This window comes from Schistocerca nitens, chromosome 5 (assembly GCF_023898315.1).
Source record: "Schistocerca nitens isolate TAMUIC-IGC-003100 chromosome 5, iqSchNite1.1, whole genome shotgun sequence".
NCBI classification, from domain to species: Eukaryota; Metazoa; Arthropoda; class Insecta; order Orthoptera; family Acrididae; genus Schistocerca; species Schistocerca nitens.
This window is the reverse complement of record NC_064618.1, coordinates 859,793,160-859,817,687: the sequence shown is the minus strand read 5'-3', so window position 1 is coordinate 859,817,687 and position 24,528 is coordinate 859,793,160.

Sequence of the window (24,528 nt, the reverse complement as noted above, 5' to 3'; positions counted from 1 at the left end):
TTTTACAATGTCTTTGTATCTAAGCAAAACAACCAGTACACCATGCCACTCTATATGTTAGCCAGTTCCTGCGACTCCCGATTCCTGAGATTCGCTGTCAGAGACGAGCGCCCTGCTTGCAACTTGTTCTGACTCTACACGATCAAACACTTTAACCACGACGGTAGGCATGTGAGACACCGCTTGTTCCTCCTGACGCTCCGATACACAGAAAATATCAACTATTACTCACTGCTGCTGCCAGAGACAAATTCTACAGAGCTTGTTCTTTTCTAAAAGGGAAAAACCTAAAGATAATAACTGATGCTACATACTTATCGAAAACTCAGTTGTCCTCCCTCGAGCCGCCGGGGTGGAACCGCGGGATCGGTACGGTCGCAGGTTGGAATCCTGCCTCGGGCATGGATGTGTGTGATGTCCTTAGGTTAGTTAGGTTTAACTAGTTCTAAGTTCTAGGGGACTGATGACCTTAGAAGTTAAGTCATATAGTGCTCAGAGCCATTTGAACCATCCTCCCTAGAATGTGTATACACGTCTTATAGCTTTTATTGTACCAGCATCAAAGTATTCCCAGTGACTCTGCACTTCTACTGCCCCTTGCTGCTACGTGGAAATCACTTTCCTGGACCCCAGCACTGATCGTTGATAACGTATATTGGCTTTTCAGGTACTTTTGTGCCAGTTTGTTTTGTAGATATGTTCTCCCTGACTCTTCTACAGCTTTTCCTAACATTCTGGTTGTATGCCAGCGTCTGTTAATCACTTTGATAGCGGATGGTGTTATCCTTGCCTAGTTCTTCAGCAGGCCAACTTCCTGAAGTCTGCCTGACACGATGCTTTGTGCGTTTTCTTAAATATAATAATAACAAAGTGTCTCTACTTTCCTCGCAGCCATGCCGCTTCTTACATTAGCAAAACTCAATAGGCTTGACAGCCGACGTAGCTAACTAGCACACAACTGTCGGCCCACCTTTAATTCGCCTTGTGGGTGCTGTGAGGTATAGCTCTGACGGGGCTATATACTTCTTTCCTTCGTGATTTTTATTTTTTCACTGTGTTTAGCAATAAATGTCAATAAATTCAAATGTATATAGAGATACATTGAAAGATTTATGGTTCAAATGGCTCTAAGCATTACGGGACTTAACATCTGAGGTCATCAGTCCATAGACGTAGAAGTTCTTAAACCTAACTAACCTAAAGACATCACACATATCCATACCCGAGGCAGGATTCGAACCTGCGACCGCAGCAGCAGCACGGTTCCAGACTGAACTGCCTAGAACTGCTCGGCCACAGCGGCCGGAAAAGATTTCTGTTCTTACTATATATTTGATGTGAGACAGTTTGTTTTCGATTATTGAAGTCCAACAATAGATTGAAAGGGCTGCGACAGCGAAACGGTGGTTACTGCCGTGGCGGCATGGCTGGTGCCTGCGTTTCCGGGCGTACAGACACGAGCAAAGCGTTTGAATCAACATGCGCATCTTAACCGTATCCACTGCAAACTGTGCCTTGAGCTTTCCTGCTTGGATGAACTAAGACTGTTTTCGCGTGAGCAGTGGACGCAGACCTATGGGTCACTAGTGAAACAATGCGTATCCATAGTAAATCCTTGCAAAATATCGAGGACTGTGCTTTGATTTGAATACACCTTGTACCGCATCAATCATTGAACTGAACGTGTAGGCCACTCCGTAAATACGTTACTGCCACATATTTAAAAGTGAGTACACTCTGTACCTGCTATCCTACAAACATCAAGCTCACGACGACAGCGGCTACTGTGCAGGAGTCTTACCATTACCTGCAACACACGTGTAACGGATCTGTAGACAGTATTTTGAACGCAGAATCGCGAAATAACAGTTCTGCACATCATCGTCACACCCTACCATATCTCGGTAACCTGAAGCGAGTTTATTTATCCACATAATTTTTTATCTATGTCTGTTTTCCTGTATGTAAAGTGCTTCCATATTTTTTAGATTAAGTACAGAATTTATACTAACGGTGTATATCACAAGCAACATAAACGGACTACATAATACAGCAATGTACCCTTCATCAGCGTTGCCATATTGCCCACAGTTACTTTCTGTTATTAAAGGTAAATTTCCAAGGACAAAATGGTTCAAATAGCTCTGAGCACTATGCGACTTAACTTCTGAGGTCAGCAGTCCCCTAAAGCTTAGAACTACTTAAACCTAACTAACTTAAGGACATCACACACATCCATGCCCGAGGCAGGATTCGAACCTGCGACCGTAGCGGTCACGCGGTTCCAGACTGAAGCGCCTAGAACCGCACGTCCACACCGGCCGGCTTGCCAAGGACAGCTTTGAAATACGTTTAGAAAAATCTTTCTCTCTCTCTCTCCCTCTCAACCACACCACATATAACACATACATAAACACAAATACACATCCACACACACACATACACAGGCATAGACCCTTTACTTTTTATTTTTATTTTATTTTTTGCGACAATGAATAACAACCGCCTCCCCATGAACCATGGACCTTGCCGTTGGTGGGGAGCCTTACGTGCCTCAGCGATACAGATAGCCGTACCGTAGGTGCAACCACAACGGAGGGGTATCTGTTGAGAGGCCAGACAAACGTGTGGTTCCTGAAGAGGGGCAGCAGCCTTTTCAGTAGTTGCAGGGGCAACCATCTAGACGATTGAATCATCTGGCCTTGTAACATTAAACCTTGCTGTGCTGGTATTGCGAACAGCTGAAAGCAAGGGGAAGCTACAGCCGTAATTTTTCCCGAGGGCATGCAGCTTTACTGTATTGTTAAATGATGATGGCGTCCTCTTGGCTAAAATAGTCCGGACATAAAATAGTCCCCCATTCGGATCTCCGGCCAGGGACTACTCAGGAGGACGTCGTTATCAGGAGAAAGTAAACTGGCGTTCTACGGATCGGAGAGTGGAATGTCAGCTTCCTAAAACGGGCAGGAGGGTTAGAAAATTTAAAAAGGGAAATGGGTAGATTAAAGTTAAATATAGTGGGAATTAGTGAAGCTCGGTGGCAGGAGGAACGAGACTTCTGGTCAGGTGAATACAGGGTTATGAATACAAAATCAAATAGGGGTAATGTAGGAGAAGGTTTAATAATGAATAAAAAAATAGGAGTGCGGGTAAGCTACTACGAACAGCATACTGAACGCATAATTGTAGCCACGATAGACACGAAGCCCACGCCTACCACAGTAGTACAAGTATATATGCCAACTAGCTCCGCAGTTGACGAAGAGATTGAAGAAATATATGATGAGGTAAAAGAAATTATTCAGATAGTGAAGGGAGACGAAAATTTAATAGCCATGGGAGATTGGATTTCGATAGTAGGAAAAGGAAGAGAAGGAAACGTAGTAGGTGAATATGGAATGGGGGTGAGAAATGAAAGAGGAAGGCGCCTGGCAGAATTTTGCACAGAGCAAAACTTAATCATAGATAACACTTGGTTTAAGAATCATGAAAGAAGGTCGTATATGTGGAAGAGGCCCGGAGACACTGCAATGTTTCACATTGATTATATAATGGTAAGACAGAGATTTAGGAACCAGGTTGTAAATTGTAAGACATTTTCAGGGGCAGGTGTGGACTCTGACCACTATGTATTGGTTATGAACTGTAGATTGCAACAAGAAACTGCAAAAAGGTGGGAATTTAAGTAGATGGGACCTGGATAAACTGAAAGAACCAGAGGATGTAGAGAGTTTCAGAGAGAGCATACGGGAACAATTGACAGGAATGGGGGAAAGAAATACAGTAGACGAAGAATGGGTAGCTCTGACGGATGAAGTAGTGAAGGCAGCAGAGGATCAAGTAGGTAAAAAGACGATGCATAGTAGAAATCCTTGGGTAACTGAAGAAATATTGAATTTAATTGATGGAAGGAGAAAATATAAAAACGCAGTAAATGAAGCAGGCCAAAGGGAATGCAAACGTCTCAAAAATGAGATCGACAGGAAGTGCAATATGCCTAAGCAGGGATGGCTAGAGGACAAATGTAAGGATGTAGAGGCTTATCTCGCTAGGGGCAAGATAGATACTGCCTACAGGAAAATTAAAAAGACCTTTGGAGAAAAGAGAGCCACTTGTATGATTATCAAGAGCTCAGTGGAAACCCAGTTCTAAGCATAGAAGGGAAAGCGGAAAGGTGGAAGGAGTATATATAGGGTCTATACAAGGGCGATGTTCTTGAGGACAATATTATGGAAATGGAAGAGGATGTAGATGAAGATGAAATGGGAGATATGATACTGCATGAAGAGTTTGACAAAGCACTGGAAGACCTAAGTCGAAACAAGGCCCCGGGAGTAGACAAAATTCCATTACAACTACTGATAGCCTTGATAGAGCCAGCCATGACAAAACTCTACGATCTGGTGAGCAAGATGTATGAGACAGGCGAAATACCCTCAGACATCAAGAAGAATGCGATAATCCCAATCCCAAAGAAAGCAGGTTTTGACAGGTGTGCAAATTACCGAGCTATCAGTTTAATAACTCACGGTTGAAAGATACTAACACGAATTCTTTACAGACGAATGGAAAAACTGGTAGAAGCCGACCTTGGGGAAGATCAGTTTGGATTCCGTAGAAATGTTGGAACACGTGAGGCAATACTGACCCTATTACATATCTTAGATTAAAGAAAGGCATACCTATGTTTCTGGCATTTGTAGATTTAGATAAAGCTTTTGACAGTGTTGACTGGAATACTCTCTTTCAAGTTCTGAAGGTGGCAGGGGTAAAATACAGGGAGCGAAAAGCTATTTACAATTTGTACAGAATCCAGATGGCAGTTATAAGAGTCGAGGGGCATGAAAGGGAAGCAACGGTTGGGAAGGGAGTGAGACAGGGTTGTAGCCTCTCCCCGATGTTGTTCAATCTATATATTGAGCAAGCAATAAAGGAAACAAAAGAAAAATATGGAGTAGGAATTAAAATCCACTGAGAAGAAGTAAAAACTTTGAGGTTTGCCGATGACAGCAAAGGAATTAGAAGAGCAATTGAACGGAATGGATAGTGTCTTGAAAAGAGGATATAAGATGAACATCAACAAAAAGAAAACGAGGATAATGGAATGTATTCACATTAAATAGGTGTGCTCAGGGAATTAGATTTGGAAATGTTTTGGGTTTAAGCCATGTCAACTTTATACAGGCTACACATTTATACGTCGTTGTCATTTGCTGTTATATACATTCGTATCGATGCTAGGTAAAAAAAAAATGTGTAATCGGCCGAATGTCAAAATACACAACGATTTTTATAAAATATTTTATAAACATTTTGTATTTCAGCTGCACTTGATAATGGCCTAAGACTGAAATTGCAATAGTGGAAATAAAAAGTTTACCAGTCACTGACGTAAGCATGATGTCTTTCAAAAACTTTAACATGACTGTGAATGCCAGTTACGAAAAGTAGAGGGAGACCAAGAATGAATACACTAAGCTGATTCAGAAGGATGTAGGTTGCAGTAGGTACTGGGAGATGAAGAAACTTGCACAGGATAGAGTAGCATAGAGAACTGCATGAAACCATTCCCGGGACTGAAGACCACGACAACAACAACATGAGTGTTATGAGGGTGAATTACACAGCCAGTCCATGCGGAAGAGATCGCACCTACAGTGGAGGTGACCACTTATATCTTCAACCACGTCTCTGTAAGAGTATATTCACCTGGATGTGATTACCGTTGGATATCATGTCGAATTGTTATTGTGCCACTGTTTGTGTTTGTTGGGATTGAAGAGGTTTGCTTTGGAACCTTGGTATACTTTGCACGTGACAATGAGGCTTAGTACAATGATCGCTTTCTGGATCGTATACACAATACACAGGATTTCACTGCACAAGTACAATGGATTTGTGTTATAGCAAACAGCAAATATATTTCCTATTAACATGAACTAAATTTTTCGTTGATGCTTGGCACGACATGATGATAATATTAAATGGAAAAACCTCCTAATGTTCTGAAAAAGTATATTTAAATTGGTCGTCAACCTGCTTTCGGTTCCTAAGAAGCCAGAAGTCGGTTCAAATAAATATATCCGGCTAAATAATGCTCCTACTGGGGCATAAAAAAGGCGAATATGCTCCTTTTTAAAAGACTGAAAACTGGGGTACAAGCTGCCTCATTCTATTTTCAACAGCACCTTCAAAACTTTTTACAAAAATTTTGGCATGCGAACATATTCGCGGTCTTTTTAACATACAACACACCTGTCACTCCCGCAGCCACTGTCTCCTTCGTTCTGTCCTGCTACTACTGTCTCTTTTCACTATAACTATCTCCCTCTTGCTTTCTCTTACAGCTACTATCACCTTCATTCCTTCCAATTGCTGCTGTCGCTTTTCACTGCCACTGTCACTTTCTTTCTCGTTGTCAGTGTCCATCTCTGTCTCTCATTGTCACTGGCTCTCATCCACTTGCAGTTTCCCCTCTCTTCATTCCTTCCTGCTGGCACTGCCCCCTCATTCTTTTCGCAGCACTGATCTGTCAATTATATTCCACTACCACTGTGTCCCTCTCTTCCTCTCACAGTGCCATTGCGTCCTTCGCTCTTTCAGTACCATAGCCACTTGCTACTATCTTGATGTATTAGTTTTCCGTTTTTCTTCCAGTACCAGTGTCTCCTTCTTTCTCAGTATAAAAAATCACTATTACGTTCGCATGCCAAAATTTTTAGGAAAATTTTTAAAGGTGCTGAGGAAGGTAGAAGAATGTACGTGGTGCCCCACTTTTCAGTCACAGGGGCATATTCCACCTCTTTTGTTCTCCGATAGGAAGACTTTTCCGCTGGTTTACTTCTATTTCCTGCGATAGTAGAGCATATCACTCAGATGAAAAGAGCTTTAGACGCCAGTAAAATTTTGATAGATCTCTTACGTGAAATTGAAGTAGCGCAAAACAAATGCAAAACTAACCTGCGTCTCGGTCCTGGTACGAAAAAACAGTAAGAAGCTTTTTTTGGGTTTTATAAGGAACCGTCAATGTAATAATGATGCCTTCATAAGCCCCTCAAGGCCCATACTTAACCACATCAAATGCTGAAAAAACCAAATGATTTACTCTATTTGCCTAAGCAGGAGGAGGTGTACAATATTGATTCTTTGATCCTGTGCTTAGGATAGTGACATTAAGATGATGTTTCTGTTTGGTATGTTCTTTAGCATGTTTCTTTAGCATTTTTCAGAACATTAGGAATTGTTTCCTATTTAATATTGTATTTCGTATTGCTTTGGGAAATTTGTAGCATTCCAGAAAAGGACACGGCTAATTCCTTATGTTTCAGACACGCCTTTAAGAATCATAATGTCAGTGATGTATCGGTCTTACCTTCTAGAGTTCCTAAAAGAGAATATAGGCTTATCTAAAACTTTGAACATTACTCCTAACTAACTGCTTCCGAAGCTATGACTAGTGACTTAACCATTTAGTAGTATCGACTATAAATTCCTCTTAATATTTATATCAAGCTATTTAATCAAACCTTGAAAATTGACTTCCTTTATCAGGTCCTCATCTACATCACGATATACAAGATATTAATTCCTGTCCCATTCTATATGAAGATACGACCAGAGTCCATTCATCAGTGCCGTTCCTCGCCGTCTTCATCGTTCGTTGTCATCTGCCCTTACCTACTTCATTAAGGGGATATGCAATCGGAATTTGGGTTATAAAATCGCTTTTCGTTTTATTGACGTATTATATTCCTCCACGTTTCCTCTTTAAAATGACGTATCATACATAGCTCTACTAGAATTATAACTATTTTATTTTTATAGATTTCTGAGATCGGGTATTGCGCTTTAGTTATACACGTATCTCATGGCTGACCATAAACTTTTTGGCAGTACATTTTTGTGACTTGAATTCAAATATCCCGCTTTCCCGCGACTCTTTATACTCTATTTGTCGGAAAATGTTTCCCTTCTGGTTTCCTCAAGTTACTCTTTGACTTTGTGACGGGATTGTTTGTAAACAGTGTGCCATACGAAAGTTGTTGCTGTCGAGTTATTTCGTATTTAGTGCTTCATTTTTCACAGTGAAAATGTCTAGAGCTAGAGCACAAGTGTTTAAAAAACGTGTGAACTGGCAAAAGAAAAGAAATGATGATTCATTAGCAAAGCAAAGCAGTTCCTCGTCATCACTGTTGGAAAATGTGAGTCCACTTACTACTGATTTGGCGAACGAATTTACTGCAAATGAAAAAAATAGTGCTTCTCATAAAAAACTAAGAGATTTGGACTAGAAATATAATTTATTTGATAAAGGGAAATTAGTTTTTGAACTCACTGATACGAGTAAATTGTGCGAAGCTCTTGAAAACAGTGTGCGCTGCAAAAAATGTTAAGGAAACGTTTCGCTAAAAGTAGAACCCCATCTTGGCCTGGCTGCCCAGTTTAATTTAATATGCAGTGTTTGTAAGTACAGCTGTAAGTTTCAAGTTCTGTTTCAGTAACTGTAAATAATGGATACAAGAAAACTGAACTTTATAGTGTAAATATTAGGTTAGTTCATGGATTGAGAGAAATTGGTAAGGGAAAAGCAGCTGGTGATATACTATGTGGTGTTCTAAATCATTCAAGTGTAGCTTCAAAGTTTAATGCTTTCAGCTATGTACTAGGATCTGCAGTTGAAGATGTAGTACAGAAGTCAGTGCAGGTAGCTGTGGAAGAAGCAGTGAAAGAAAATGATAGTAGTCGTGACTTCACAGTAGCTTTAAATGGCACGTGGCAAAAAAGGGGGCACACCTCCAACAATGGTGTTGTAACAGAAACTAGTGTTGACACTGTCAAGGTTATTGATGTTGTAATAATGTGTAAATACTAAAGATACATAGACAGGCTGAACAATGAACACAGTGATGACCGTGTGGCTAGTTCTTATGGTAGTAGCGGTGGCAGGGAGGTTTCATCGCTCTTCAGAGTGGTATAATGTTCGCTATGTCAAGTATCTGGGAGATGGTGACTCAAACATTCAAAGAAGTTTTAGAAAGCAAACCATATGGGAACAGTGTAAATATAAGCAAACTTGAATGTATAGGACATGTGCTGATGAGAATGGGTGCCAGGCTGAGAAGGTTAAAATCAGTTATGAAAGGGAAAAACTAGATGATGTGAAAACCTTGCATGGCAAATGAAGATTGACTGATTCCATAATAGACCACATTCAGAATTGCTATGGCCTTGCAATCAGGCAAAATACAGGTAATCTTAAGAAATAAGGAAAGCTATGTGGGCTTTGTATTTCCACATCGCATCCACAGATGAGCATCCAGAACATGGTTTGTGCCCCAAAGGTGAAAAGAGCTGGTGTAAATACAATAGGGGACTAAGAACTGGAGAGAAATACATTCACAATCACAGTCTACCATTAGCCATTATGGAAGAAATAAAGCCCATTTTCAGAGATCTGGCTGACAGAAGTCTTCAGATGAAATATCTTTATGGAAAAACGCAGAACCCCAACGAGCGCTTGAATAGTGTGATATGACATCGTCTCCCAAAAACTATGTTTGTAGGAATTAATACACTACATTTTGGTGTGTATGATGCTGTGGCAACCTTCAATCTTAGGAATATAACTAAATTTAAGGTCCTTCAAAAGTTGGGTTTGCGTGTTGGTTCCCGCACAGTACGTGCTATGCTGACTTTAGATCAGTATAGAGTTTATACAAGGGCTTACTTTTTTTGTCTGCATGTACTCTTGCTAAGTGGTCATCCATTTTTGAAGGCTTCATGGCATCGTTACTGAATACTTTTTCACATATGAGATACATCAGCAAGTGTTGATTTGATGGAGATGCAATAAATCCGAACTTCAAGTAGTCCAAACTGTATTGTCCGCATTTTTTTCGTGTACGTCATCATAAAAGTCTCAGTAATCCTGCAAATAAAAAACTACGTAAATAAAAACAATAATAAACTGTTAAATTTGCACTTGGATACCTATATTAGGTAAGTAACTATAGTAGGTAATTAGGTATAGAAAATTCATATTAGGTAAGTAGGTACCTATCAGCATAAGAACGAAAACCAAAGCAAACTGAACACTTCAAAGTTTAGGTACCTACCTACTTAACAACTTAAGTGTAAGTAATTTTTACAAATACTTTTATACCTACCTATTTAAAATATGTTGTCTGTTGTGTTTACCACTTTTTCAGTCACTTTACTTCACTTAATTTAGCTATGTAATAACTTTGTAATCTCTTGAAATAAATGAGTACTTATATGAGTTATTATCGTTCAAGCTTCAACGAATTTCAAAACGCAAATGAACTTTCAACCTAAGTGCAAGCTCGTTAAACAGTAAAATATCAGGAACATGTTTGGACTTGATCATGAATTCTTTCGTGTTAAATCACGTAAGCGTCAAATAGAGAGCAAGTCCAAACGCGCCTGAAAGATGTACACTCGAACTCATTATCTTGCACAAACTTGTCCACACAGACTTCCGGAGTTTTTAATCTTGTACGAACTTGAGACTTAACATTACTAACAGTGCTATTTCCTACAAAAATATTAATTATTCTTAGTACACGTAACACAACATAAACAATACAGTACCTACCTATCTTGAAAGTTTTAAATAAGAACTTGTGTTAATTTAATAGGGGTAATAGGGGTCGATTTTTAGACCTCGTCGACCCCCAAAATCAGTTTTCGTTTATGTCGACCCCTAGAAAACCGATATCGACCCCAAGGAGTCGATATCGACCACTTTGGGAATCCCTGGTATAGACTAAGGCATGCTGACAATATAATCAAGACAATACTGAAAAAAGCAAGACATGTGCAGATGGGTGCCAAAAGAAGGCTTGAAGATGATTATGAAGACTGTGAAGGGTGTATTAACTGTGAATCAGGAATGTTTTAATCTTCTTTCTGCGTTTCCCGTAAGTTTGCTTCTTACTTCTTCTAGAAACATTATCTTAGGTACTGGTGAACCCAGAAGTCTGAAATTTTTATGACTTAGTCACATGGGTTTCTTTTACACACTGAAACAACGATTTTTTAATTACTTGATTTATAAAAGACTTAGGGGTGATAATCTAAAAAGAGATGGAAAGAATTTACTTTTTTAAGTAAAATATAAAAAAAGTAAAGTATCTCTGTAAGAAAATACTTTGAGAATAAACTGTTGTTTCAGTACTGTTATAACATATCAATGCACATACAGTAAAATTTTGTCTCTCTGTCTCCTGTAGTTTGGGAGAAAGTGTTCCCTATAGTAGGCATATTTTAACCTTACGGGGATAACCGATTCCGTATTCCCTTAACCATAGCAGGCAGCCTTTCGCCGTTTTCTGGACATGTTAAAACGATTGGATATCAACTCTGATCGAAATTTAGCTACAGGAAACTGCAGTCGCTCTTAGAAGTGTACAGTGGATCATGTAGTAGCAGATGGGACTGCTCTTTAGACGTTTCTCCACGCAACAGCGGTGACCGAACGACAATGCGAGAGCGGATTCGGTCGGGCAGCGATCCAAGGTCGCGACACTTGTGTCACCCGGCTGCATACTCTCCAGGCGCCTCGGCCGCTCCATGCGTAAAGGAGCACTTCCTTCCATTGTGTTGGGACGAGCTATTTTCAGGATAAACAAATACCGCACATTGCTCAGAGCCTCCCTGCAGCGTCCTATTGACAACGACTCCGGAAGGCAGCTTCGTAAATAAAAATACGAAGCTATTTGTATGTTCATTATTATTGTCTTCGTCGAAGGAAGTGAGTGAAATAAGTACAGCTCTCTTCCGGCGTTTTATTCATGTTTACAGAAAGGAGTAGGTCTCCACTTAATTACTTGGTGTGAGTAACCTTCATGCATATTTAGAAGGTGAAGGGCATTGATTACAATAGACAATGATATCCATCCTATTGCCAACAAAGTAATCCGTGCGCGTTGACTCTTATTACTGATTGGATTTATCTACATACTTTCATGTCCACCTATGAATTTCAAGTATCGTGTGGACCACGGCAGATGCTACTTCTCCTTGATTTAGGGGCTGATGTGATCGGCTTTTTATTTCACCAACAACACAAGCGAAAAAGATTTCTGTGTACAGTGTGTCTGCATATGTGTGCTTTAATTAAGCAAACCCCTTCTTCACAGTATCCACCAGACCAATATGTCTGAAGGTGTGCGCAGTTACCGCATTATGGCACCTCACTGTTTCATATACACTTCACATCATGTAAACGTCATGAAGAGAAATTGTGATGCAGCTGGTCTTGTGTGTTCAGTTTTGATCTAAACTGCTGTAGGTACCAGACAATCGAATAGGTTTCAAGATAGTGGAATCACTTCACAAACGGTATCATCCATCGATTATATACTGATATATACAATAAACTGAAACCCACGATACATTCATTAGTGATTTTAATCGTTTGACCTACGTAATAGTACGTGTCATTAATAATTACTTTTATAATACAGTGCATCCTTGACCCTGATTTTTTTTAAAAAAACTGTAGATATCGATAAACTAATAAATGAGTAACATACAGTGATGATGTATCTAAAAGATGTCGGACCAGAGATGGATATTATATACAGATAAAGTGCGAGAGAAGAATAAGCAAGATAAGTATTAGGAATATAGATGGTGGAATTCCGAAGCTGATTAGTAAGAAGATACATTAATTCTACGCTCTCTGCAACATGTAAACAGATTAAATTCAAATTTCACTGATTCTAAAGATGCAGCGAAATATTCAACAAAATTTATGTACTTATCTAACAACTTCAATTTTGGATGACAAACTGTGTGTATAAATGGTAACTAGCACAGAAAAATATGTGACAGAAACATAGGAAAAAACTAATTAAGGACTATTGGTATGACCGCTTAGTTACGCAGAATAGATACAGCAGTTCCATAGCGGAAGAATCTGAATGGTGTAGCAGTTCATATTCGCACATTATGGAAGTGGAGAACCACACACTCGCAGGAATCACAATCAAGAAGATGTTGAGTCCATGGCATTTTAAAATAACAAAATATTTTTAGTATAACTGGGCTACTCACAAAAATGTAACTTGTGGAGAAATGTTTCATTTTCAATTTTCACTGACGGAAACTGAAAGCGTTACGTCATGAAACACTCGTCCGATATTCATCAAGTCTTAGCGATACGCTCATCATACAACAGGCCACTGAAACATTAAACTTTCACTCCAATCCGTAGTCTGTCATCAGCAACAATATGACGCGTGATTCCCTTGGGCACTAAAACGCTCTTGGATACGTTATGGCATGGAAACAGGCCCTTAGTGTCCTCTTGAGGAATTTCTTGCCGTGTCTGAAACACACGCTGTTTTGACACGGAATATTGCTAGCTGGAGGTTGGTATGTAAGTATACGTCTTTCCATCCCAGACATTCTCTATAGGTGAGCAACCAGGGAACGGAGAGGTCAGGCAATGACTGATACATTCTTCAAGTTGTCTATCGTGTGAAATTCAGTGAGGAATCTTTGATTATTCTGTTGGAATATGCTCTTTGGTGCCCTGACCGTGAAGATTATGACAACAGGGTTTACCATGCCATCTCTTTGACTTTCCTGGCGATTCGTTGATCTAGTTGGGATCTGGTGTTCTGCTTGTGGTCCGCGTCTTCCAGACGCGTTATATCGGTGCCGTAAATCGATGTCTTTATTAGGCATTCCGTGATTCTCAGAAACATACGCAGAATATTCGTTCTCAACAAGATGACAGGGTTTACCACAGTTCCCACATCCCTGGGAGCTTTCAGCCTCCCTTAAACAATTGCCAAATTACTTCTGTTAACATATCCAATAGCTCATCATATGGGGATTCCAGGAGTGAGGGATGTGTGGGTCTGGAGATCCACTTCTTCCTCTGGCTTTGCAGCAGCTTGTCTATGGCACGTTAACGCTGATCTCACAGCCATAGACAGAACTATTTATCACTGAACACCTCAGAATAGCACTCAATGTTAATTTTTGACGCCTAGTCTACACCATAGAAGTGTCTATTGTCTCCAGTGTGGTGTTAATGTTAAACGATGCATGGGAAAAATCGCGTTCCACTAACAACTTACCGTTGGTACGTGGTGGCACTCTACCGTAACTGCAAAATTAAAATGCCAGTATTCTTAGATTTTCTTCAGAATTACTGAACATATTCTAAATTCGAATGTAATAAATATCTTTGAGAAGGAAAAACTTTTGTCCACATATCAGCAGCGATTTAGACAGCATCGATCGTGGAAAACTCAGCTTGCAATTTTCTCCCAAGATATCCTGCCTGCAATGTACGAACGGGAATAGGAGCATTTCATTTTCATAGATTTGCGAAAAGCGTTTGACACTGTGCCCTAGTACAGACTGTTAACGAAGGTCCGTGTGTACGGGTTAGGGTCGCAGACACGTGAGCGGTTCAAAAATGGAATGGCTCTGAGCACTATGGGACTTAACTGCTGAGGTCATCAGTCCCCTAGAAGTTAGAACTATTTAAACCTAACTAACCTAAGGACATCACACACATCCATGCCCGAGGCAGGATTCGAACCTGCGAGCGTAGCGGTCGCGCGGTTCCAGACTGTAGCGCCTAGAACCGCTCGACCACTCGGGCCGGCGTGAGCGGTTCGAAGACTTCTTAAGTAACAGAATCCAACAGGCGAGTGTTCATCAGCGACAAGGATTACCATCAGGAGTGCTGCAGGGACGTATAATATGGCTGTTGTTGTTATTTATATACGTAAACGATCTGACGAATATGGTGGGCAGCAGTCTGCACCTGTTTGCTGATGATGCTGTAGTTTACAGAGAAATGTCGTCTGTGGATGACTGTAAGAGAATACAAGATGACTTGGTTACAATTATAATTGCTGTAATGGTTGGCGTGATGACAGACAGCTTTCTCTAAAGGATCATGCAGATGAGTAGTGAGCCGTGCGTGGCTCGTGTTCCCGCCATCATGTATTTTACACCCTGTTTTTAACGTACTTCCACCTCACTACTTTAATTTAAATTCCTACTGTCACTGAGTTACTACTTTGCCCGACCGTGAGCGGCGTTAGCAGCGCATATCGATATATCCCCTCTCGTAGTATCTTTGCTCGACTGCTATTACTCGCGGTCGTTGTCTGTCGTAAGCCAGTTCGGGTCGCGAATTCGGGACTGCCAGTCAGTCGGAACGCGTGTGGAGCGCAGTCCGGAGCTGCCAGTCGGGGAGTTGTAATGCGGCACTGGTGCAGTCGGGTTGGAGCAGCAGTGAGGTCTGCGTCGGCATGGCTCGCCCAACCATTGCTGCCACGCCCCACTTGAGCCGGGCCGCGGTTTTGGTGGATCCTCGGTCGGTCGTCCTACCGGACGACGCGATTTGGCTCGCCGTTCGTTCGTGAGTCTGCTGACAAGGGAACCTCCCCATCGCACCCCCCTCAGATTTAGTTCTAAGTTGGCACAGTGGATAGGCCTTCAAAAACTGAACACACATCAATCGAGAAAACAGGAAGAAGTTGTGTGGAACTATGAAAAGAGTAAACAAAATATAGAAACTGAGTAGTCCATGTGGAATATAGGAACATTATTGATCACATGCGGTCAGCAGAGCGGTGGTCCCGTGGTTAGCGTGAGCAGCTGCGGAACGAGAGTTCCTTGGTTCAAGCCTTCCTGCAAGTGTAAATTTTACTTTCTTTATTTTCGCAAAGTTATGATCTGTCGTTCGTTAATTGACGTCTCTGTTCACTGTAATAAGTTTAGTGTCTGTGTTTTGCGCAAACCGCAAAACCGTGCGATTAGTAGACGAAAGGACGTGCCTCTCTAATGGGAACCGAAAACATTTGATCGCAAGGTCATAGGTCAACCGATTCCTCCACAGGAAAACACGTCTGATATATTCTATACGACACTGGTGACGGCATGTGCGTCACATGACAAGAATATGTGGTCGAGCCACGTAACTTGTACACTTCGCGAATGGGTAAAAAGATTCTTCTACCTTGCCCGATTTAGGTTTCCTCGTGGATGTGATAATCACTCCCAAAGAAGTGATGAAAACATAAGAGTTTGTGACATAAACTGCAACAAATGGATGCAACAGTTTCACAGTCGCAGTTTTCTCTGTGCTCTGTCAAAACGTGTTTAACGTTTTCAAATTTTTCCGTGTGTAGTCCGTCAAATACTGCGTGTGTCCAAGCAAATCTGAACATGTCCTGGAATTTTGGAGAGCGAAGTTGATTATGTGTGAGTGCTTGAACTTTGATAATTGTCTGAAAATAAAAATAATAAATTTTTCAGTCGAGGGAACACTTGAACCAAGGACCTCTCATTCCGCAGTTGCTCACGCTAACCACAGGACCACGGTGCTCCTCGGCTCATATTATCCTTGATTTTGCATATCTTGCGCATGGACTATTCAGTTCGTATATTCAGTTCGTATATTTTGTGCCGGCCGCGGTGGTCTCGCGGTTCTAGGCGCGCAGTCCGGAACCGTGCGACTGCTACAGTCGCAGGTTCGAATCCTGCCTCGGGCATGGATGTGTCTAATGTCCTTAGGTTAGTTAGCTTTAAGTAGTTCTAAGTTCTAGGGGACTGATGACAACAGCAGTTGAGTCCCATAGTGCTCAGAGCCATTTGAACCAGTTCGTATATTTTGCTTATTTTTTTCATAGTTCCACACAACTTCTTCCTGTTTTCTCTATTGATGTGTGTTCAGTTTTTCAAGGCCTATCCACTGTGCCAACTTATAACTAAATCTGAGGGGGGTGCGATGGGGAGGTTCCCTTGTGAGTGTGCGTGCTTAGTTACTGTTCCGTATCGTTCAGGTCTTTGTGTAAGTGTTTGTCAGGTTGTGTGTGTAGTTGGCGACTATTTTAGATGTTGTCGGCGTTCTGAGAGGAGTCAGTCGGAACGTACGAGGAGAGTCCACGGCGGCCTGAGTTGGACCCTGGCAGTCAGTTGCAACACGTCTGGCGCGCAGCCCGGGCAGCCAGTCGACGGCTTGCAGCAGCAGTGAGCCCCGCGTGGACATGGCCCGCCCGACCGTTGCCGCCACGCATCGCTTAAGACGGGCCTGACTTTTGGTGGATTGTTGGTCGGCCGGTTGGTCGGAGGACATCTCCGTGCAGCGTAGTCGACTGGGCCGCAGCGGTCTCTGCGCAGTGCCGGAGTCTGTCTGGAGCTGTCCGATCGGTACGAGCATCGCCGCTCGCCGACACCGGACGTGAACGTTGAGCGGTTTCGGTTGTTGGTTCCGGCGTTGATGTTGTGGAGGTTTTATTGTGAGAAACAACGAGTGAAGTGTTCGAGATAGCCGCAGTCAGGTGGAATTGATCAAATTAATTTATCCATAGTCAACTTCACCAGCGGAATTTTCTGCCTTGTGGCCGTTAGTGTTCTGGTTACCTGCGCTGGCCGCTAACTTAGTTTTAGGCAGTGTCGTTTTCCTCACCTGTTGTTTTTGCTGCCCAACATGGTGTGTAGGTTTGGCAGCTCAGTTCACATACTATTTTGTTTGCGGATAGTGATACTTGTAATTTTTTCCGGGCTTTTTTTTTTCATTTTATTCGATATATTTCGTTGCGTTTGGTCTGGGTGGACGTCACAAGACATCCGTTCTAGTTGATCGTTGATTCCTTGACTCAGTTTTTTAGTACAGAGAGCACGCAGCCCTCTGACCGAACACGCTGAGCTACCGAGCCGTCGACTTTGAATTCTCGTGTACTCCGTCGTGGCAAGCAAGCGTTTGGTCGGTCGGTCCGTGACCGTCCCTTGGTTGGGTTCGCATAGTTTAGCAGTTTGTCCTACGTCCATGTCCCCCGTGTTAAGGGGCTCCGGAACGCCCTATACTTGCAATGTTAAAATAACGCTTATAAATTACATCTTTCCTCACAAAGTATTTGAGGTAGGAAGTTGAACTTTTTACAGATTATTTATTGGAATATGGGCTACAACTTAACACAGGGATTTTACAAAATTTTAGTTCAGTTATTAAAGATGATTTTTTTTCAATTGTAATGAAAATTCACAACATTTTTTTGCAATTTTTTATTTATATATTCAAAAATATACAGTATTTTGGAAAAAGGCTGTGTTAAATTATGCAGAATGTACTGTGTAACATTTACTGAAAGTTTGAAGCAAATATGTTTGGAAGATCCTTAGAAAACATGTAATTAGTATGAGAAAATAAAAGTTTTGGGAATCGAGCGACAAAGATTGGATTAACTTTTTAGTGCATTCCAGGTCCATAGGATGGACTATCTTCATCCTCTGCAAACTCCTCCTCCAGCTTCCTCTTGTTCCTCCTCCTGTTTACTCTTGCTTGTATTTCTAGACTCTTTACAGCCCTGTCTGCAGCCCGAAGGCGTTCCTTGTCTAAAGCAAGCATCGCTCGTACCATGTTAGAACCTATCTTCATTCCCATATTTCTAAATACCTTGCACCTTACAGTGTTGCCATCATTGAAAGTCGCAACAGCATCATACACACCAAAGTGAAGTGTTTCTATTCCAAGAAATACAGTCTTGGGGATTCTCGACCATATAACACTATTTACACTTTCATTGGGGTTTTGAGTTTTTCTGTGAATACACTTTTTCAACTGTTCAGGTGCTGCTAAGTCTCTGAAAATAGGTTTTATCACCTCCATTATTGCATGAGGCAGACTATGCTTATGAGTGTACACTTCACCAGTTAGCAATCCTTTGTTATATTTACACCAACTGTCTTCTTCTTTGGGACACAAGCTATGTTGGGGATTTTCATCGTCTTTATTGTTTACAGTAATAACACATACCTTTGGCTTTCCAACATTTCTCCTTTTCTTAAAAGCCTTCAGAGGATTTCTAATAACTTTACTTTTACTCATTATTATACTTCAACAAAACAGAGACTCAAGAAACAGAATTAATTACGAATATTTTCGAGATAACGACAGAGTAAATAAACATGAAACAATCGACAACCACACCAGCGATATATATCGAACCATCACAGGTTAGCCACAACACATACTTTATCTCACATCACTAAAATGTACCTGATGAACACGGACGTTAATAATAACACCATTTGACAGCAGTTTAACAGCGCCACAGTGGGTCACGCCCATGTAGAACACATTTAAAAAAAATTTAAAAATAGTTGTAGTCTTCGGAATTGAATAAATTATATATCTATTAAAAGGTAATAGTCTGCAGATTCAGAAAACGCAAAAAAGTAAAAATTGAACTTTTCATGATTTTGAGCCTTTCCGGAGCCCCTTAATGATTCAACCGTTCCAAAAGACCGAAGACGGTGGCAACACGTGTTCTGCACTGTTTGTGTTGCCACCTCCACCTGGAAAGTTCTAGCAGTTTTAGACACACCAAAGGAGACGTCCCACAGTCCCACCACTCTTTACCTTTAGGGTAAGGTCGCTTAAAGGTTAATCTTAAACCACCGTATTGCACAGTTATCGAAATCCTGCAGGATACATGTCGTAGTGATTGGCCAAGGCGTTCATGGTGTAACAGTTTTAAATTACGACACTGTATATTTATGCGTTTGCCTACTTTTCAGTATTACTGTTTATGACGGCCAGAGTCAAGTTCTTAGTGCGGGACGTGTTTTCAAATGATTCAGAAAATCTGATCAGAGTCTTAGGACTTAGACTTGGGTGACTTCCGTGGTCGGCTTACCTACGGATAGTGGAGAACGTTTATTGTACGGATGTTGTGGGTAGACTGCAGCGGGTGCATCGCAAGTACCTGCTGTGACGTCAGCGGCGCCCAGGAAGGGCGCGAATGCGCCGTTCAGGCGACAGATGGGCTCGTTTGGACGCGTCGCGCTGCTGCAGGGGGGACACGTGTTGCGCTCGTTGGCAGGTCGTGACGGAATTGTGCCGGCGTACGTATGCCGCGCTACGCACTACGATTCCTGCCCGGCAACCCTCGTTCTGTTCTGCGAAGGCTGCCTGGCGTCACACCTCCTTCTGCGGCGACGCGCACGCGCCGACACGCGCGCCGTGGAGCACTAACCTGAGGCGCTTCCGCAAATCCTTTCGCGTGACTTCCAGTTACGCAAGTCATGTGCTGAACTACTTTTTTCTGCGAACTGATGTTCTAGACCACGGTTGGTGTAGCCGCTTAAACAGAGCTCTCAAATTAATGCGATTGCTAGAGTTTACAGACGTCGACGCAAAAAATAAATAAATAAATAAAAATGTACGTCCATCAATACTGTCTTGCATATTTTTCGGTCGCCCTAGATGTTGATTTAGTTGCTTTTGTACCTGCACAGTCATCCAGTTTCAGAAATAACATTTCCAATAGGAGGGTGTTCAATGAAGAAATACAGCAAGTAGCTTGATGTGGCGCTCTCTTGTTCGAAATATCGTCTGTTTTTCTCCAAAATTTTAAAGTACTGTATATGGTTCAAATGGTTCAGATGTCTCTGAGCACTATGGGACTTAACATCTGTGGTCATTAGTCCCTAGAACTTGGAACTACTTAAACCTAACTAACCTAAGGACATCACACACATCCATGCCCGAGGCAGGATTCGAACCTGCGACCGTAGCGGTCACGCGGTTCCAAACTGAAGCGCCTAGAATCACACGGCCACACCGGCCGGCAAAGCACTGTACATTCAATGACGTGAGCTCACCAAAAAAAATATTAGTCACCGATTTAAAAGAGCAGACTGGTCGTTTTGGAGAGACATACAGGGCGGCAGTTATTGAATAATATGAAAAAACCGTAAATCAGTTACAAACTGCGGTGTGCACGCACTTTATTGAAGATTTAAACGTGAGTACAGATATTCGGATTTAGGTTATGACATGTTCGATATGTCTGCTATCATGGCGATGATGTGGCGGAGACGAATAGAAAACTTCTGCATGATCCGCTGAAATGTCGGAATATTGATGTTGATGATCTCCTGAATGGCTGTTTTCAGCTCAGGAATGATTTTGGGGTTATTGCTGTGCACATTGTCTTTAATACAGCCCCTCAAAAAGGAGTCACATGAGTCCAGATCCGGAGAATATGGTGACCAATCGAGGCCCATGCCGGTGGCCTTTGGGTACCCCAGAGCGAGAATGGTGTCCCCAAAGTGCGCCTCTAGGACATTACTCTACTGCTTCGATAGGGTCGAGCACCGTCTTGCATTAACCACATCTTGTCGAAATCAGGGTCACTTTACAGAACAGGGATGAAATTATCTTCCAGTACCTTCACGTACCTTTCGGTAATCTCTGTGCCATCAGGGAATATCGCACCGATTATTCCACACTACAGGGTCACCCGTTGAGGGTGAGGAGACTTCTCGATCGCGTAATGCAGATTCTCAGTACCCCAAATGCTCCAGTTTTGCTTATTGACGAACGCATCCAAATGAAAGTGGGTTTCGTCGCTAAAGCAAACCATACATGCCCATACTAATTCCCATCATGCCCCGCAGCAGACCGTGCAGCTTGGACGTCCTAACGCAAACCGCTCAGAAGTTGTGACGATTTTATTTCGTACAGTTGAATAACTGTCACCCTGTAGGTGATGACCAGACAGTGACGAGAAGCGACCCGCTATCGCCGACGTAACCTAGCACTAAGACTGTTCGAGGTGGAGACGTGACAGAACAGCAGGACGCAGCTATCGTGTTTGTGAGGACCCACAACAAACTGCCCAATCTGGATCAACATGGACTGCCCACTGTGTATACAACGAATGCTGTACGACTCACACACATGTAGCACTGGGTAACAACAGTGGCTGAAAAACGTCATGACCAATAGCGACCATATACTAGTGTCACACTTCGCAAGTGAAAATGGTTTTCAGACCGGAAATGCAGGTTCATCTCAACCAGTTTCCGAGCCAACATTGTGAAGAGCGTAGCGTGGAACGGGCATCTGCAATGGGGTACTTCGCAGAAGGCTACTGCTCAAACCCACTCATAAGGCTGTACGTCTTCAGTGGGCGAAACGACGCAGAAACTAGACAGTAGCTAACTGAAAGTGTTTACTGTGGCCTAAGGAGTGGCTATTTCATCTCTTTCCAAACGATGCAGGAGGTCGAGTGCACAGAGGACCCAATGGGCGTTAAATCCCAGAGGATAGTTTAGGACGGACTTTATTCTGTGCCATGACTTGGGCCCACTTATGCAGGTGACCGTGAAGTGTAGCAGAATGGTTATTTGAACATTTTTGACGGGCAAATGTTGCCCTCTCTTCTGCGTCTTCATGATACGGGTATTCCTGTCTTCGAAGATTACAACAGCCGTGTACACAAGGCTCGAGGCACACTTTTCTGATTTGCCGAAAACTCAGAAGCCATAACGCCCCTAGGCTGGCCCGCTGAAGCACACGATCTTAATCTCACAGAATATGACTGTGATTATTTGGATCATCGGGTGAAACTTGACGCCGTAATAAAGTCTAGAGTATGTTTGACACAGTGTTGGCGCGATTTCTCCTGGCTGTGACTGTTTCTATTGTATGGCCTGCTTAATTTCTGAAAGTATATTAAAATTTGTTGGCCGATGCAGGTTGTCACCATGAGTTAATAGGATATTGCAGTGTCAGAGTTATTCCGATGCAATGATTTTTCGGACATGCATGCATTTCCGAAGGAACAAGCACTTCGGCGACTGCAGTCGTTAAGAAATACAGGAAATGTATTCAAGTTGCGAATATGTACAACCATCAGGTTTTTAATGGATTGAGGACAGTGGAAATTTGTGCCAGAATGGGATTCAAACCCGGCTTTCCCGCTTGTCGCAAGTGGTCGCCTTGCCAGTAGACTGTCCCAGTACATCTGACGCCCAGACAGTGACTCCCATGCGCCGTCAGCCCTGTGTCTACATACATGCATGTCCGAAGGATCATTGTATCGTAATTCGAAATAGCTCTAACACTGCAGTATCGTATTTATCCGCTGACACAGGGCAAGCGACTTTCAAGTAAAACATCTCACCTGTACGGGATATACATAATGGATGTATTAGTACAGTTGTAGACACTTGGTTGACGACTTATGGAAGTTTGGGTCTCGGATAGCCATGTGACAAGACGACCGCTCGTGATGAGCGGGAAACCCGGATTCGTGTCACCGTTAGGCACAAATTTTCACTGTCGTCAGCCCATAATACAACTGATGGTTTTCCATATTCGCAACTCGACATAAGTTTCCTGTAGGTCGTAATACGATCATCTCTAGCTTATAAAATATTAGTACTACCTCAGTTGTGACCATCTACTCTTGACGGTGCTCAATGAAGTAGTCGTAACCATGAGATCAAATTTAAACTGGATGTGGCAAGATAGGTGACAGAAAATTTTATCAAAATTTTTGGCCCAAAAAGTGAATATCTGTCTCCTTTTTTAATTTCAAAGTTATTGTCTCGTGTTTGTATTTTGCTGCTGGGAAGTGCACTTTTGTAAAGTGAGAATAGTGTTGGCGTAACTATCACGTATGAATGCATGGTTTCGCGGCGATATGAATTAATAAAATGTTCTCGGGCTTCCAGCCGTGTCAGGCGGTTAAAATCCCACGAGCTTTCGACCAATTTCTCCCCGGTCATTGTCAAGTGGTAAGACTGACTGCTGTGTCGCCGTGGCCGCGTCGTTATATAGCCGCGCTGTTGGCTGTGACGTCACTGGTGCTCTCTTCCTCGCCATATATGGAAATGTTTCCATCCCGCGTCCGTCACGTCCGTGTTAACCTCGCGATGGCCGGGTGCCAGGCTGTGATAAGCTGCAAACCGACGTCCTTCTTGCTGCTGTTTTCAGAAGTTTTTATTTCAATAGCTTCTTGTATGTTACTTTACGTCGATGACACTTTTATCATCTGGTCCCATGGTGGTGAAAACTGGGAGAATTCTTAGAACACCTGAACAGGATTCACGGCCACATCAAGTTTACGATGGAAGTCGAGACAGATGGTGCATTGCCTTTCCTTAACGTCCTCGTTCGACGGACAACGAATGGGCACCTCAGCCACAGTGTCTACAGGAAACCGACACACACAGATCGGTATCTGCACGCTCCCAGCCACGACCGTCCGGCACAAAAACGTGGCGTTCTGAACACCCTCGTCCATCGTGCTAAAGTCGTCTCAGACGCAGAAAGTCTGCCACTAGAACTGAGCCACCTCCGAAGAGTCTTCCGGGAAAACGTGTACAGCCACGGACAGGTGTCACAGGCTATATTTGGTGTGTCACGCAAGGAACACACCAACAGAGAAGAAAACACCACCGAAGAAGAAAGCAAGAAACTTGTGTTTTTTCCTTTCTGTGGTACAGTGTCGGGAAAGATTAGCCGGCTCCTGAAGAGATACAACATTTCATCGGTGTTCAGGCCCCCAGCAAAAATTCGCCAGTTCATGAGGCCTGTGAAGGACGAGCTAGAGCAGGGCTTCACAACATACGTGCTCGCGGAGCAAGCTGTGAGCAGCAAGGCGCGAGCACTGAGCAGCAAGGCGCGAGCACGGAGCAGCGTGAGCTGGCTACCCCCACTACCGGACCAGAGCG